Source organism: Tenrec ecaudatus, chromosome 3, assembly GCF_050624435.1.
Source record: "Tenrec ecaudatus isolate mTenEca1 chromosome 3, mTenEca1.hap1, whole genome shotgun sequence".
Classification (NCBI taxonomy): Eukaryota; Metazoa; Chordata; class Mammalia; order Afrosoricida; family Tenrecidae; genus Tenrec; species Tenrec ecaudatus.
In genome coordinates, this window is record NC_134532.1 from 191,237,736 (window position 1) to 191,238,906 (window position 1,171).

Consider the following 1,171-nt stretch of genomic DNA (forward strand, 5'->3'; position numbering starts at 1 on the left):
CTCAATCTTCCAAGTGTCACCATAGTTATGATACACACACTTGCATTCCTTTACATTGTCAAAAGACTGCAGGCAAACATCTTTCTGGTGTTCTCTGCTTTCAGACAAAGTCCATGTGACTTCAATGATGCTATCCTCATTCTATGTCCTCTGAATCCAGCTTAAATTTCTTCCAATTCCTTACCAATGCATTGCAGCACAAATTTATTACTTCTGTTCAGCAGTAAGTATCTGTGGTACTTACAAAATATTGTGTCAACTTGAGAGTTATCAAGGGTGTAGGGGTGGAGTCTAACCTTTTAATCAGGTGACAGTCTGATGATGCCTCCATATGGTCATGGTCTTCTGAGGACTCTGGGAATTTCCTTCTTCACTCTGCCTTTGTCTTCCTGTGGACAAGCCACAGGGAGACTTACTGAGACCTGCAAGAATTCTCTCTCTCTGCTTCACCTTCCTGCATTGTGCCCTTCGGATATATGCTGGAGACTTTCCAGAGACTTTCAAAAGCCCTGTGAAGGCTCCACCACCATTAAATCCACAAGATTTTTCACCCACCAGTCCGTGATCTTTCTGCATTCTGCACCATTGAATGTGATTGTGCAAGTCTGAAGAGAAATTTATGGACTGGTATCATAATTATGGGCTAATATCAGACTTATGGACTTGATCTGAACTGGGCAGGATGTTTTCTTAATCTATAATTACTCTTTTATATAAAGCTCTTTATTATGCATATGTGAGTGTCCCTGAGTTTGTTTCTCCAGTCAACCTGGTCTAACACAGCAACCGAATGGTTGACCAAGTGATTGTCTTTCAAATATCTTGTCGTAGACAAGGAAATGATTCTAGCATTATTCTGCAATGACATGATTGAATAATAATGAATTGAATGACCACAAAGATTGTGCATGAACTATTGATTAGAACACTCTTTAACTCATGGTAAATATACAGTTAACTTGTAATATTACTTGATAGAAAAGTAGATGTTTAAAAAAATTTTTTTACAGGGGAGAGCGCGAACGCAGTCCCCCACTACCACAAATTATGCAGTCAAGTTTCCCACATTTGGGGAAATCGCAGGGGTCAGCACGTCCAGAGTGCAATGGATAAGCCTCACCCTGGGAAAACCACCTTCGTGATCATGGTATCTCTCCTGCCAGGTAAGTAT

The 1,171-nt window shown here is 40.4% G+C and overlaps 1 non-coding gene across 1 annotated transcript; it reads right to left on the reverse strand.

Annotated features, from left to right (window-relative positions):
• Nucleotides 1-1,007: 1,007 nt before the first annotated feature.
• LOC142444050 (U1 spliceosomal RNA) lies at nucleotides 1,008-1,171 on the reverse strand. The gene has a single exon (XR_012783731.1). It is a non-coding gene; the product is annotated as a U1 spliceosomal RNA (small nuclear RNA).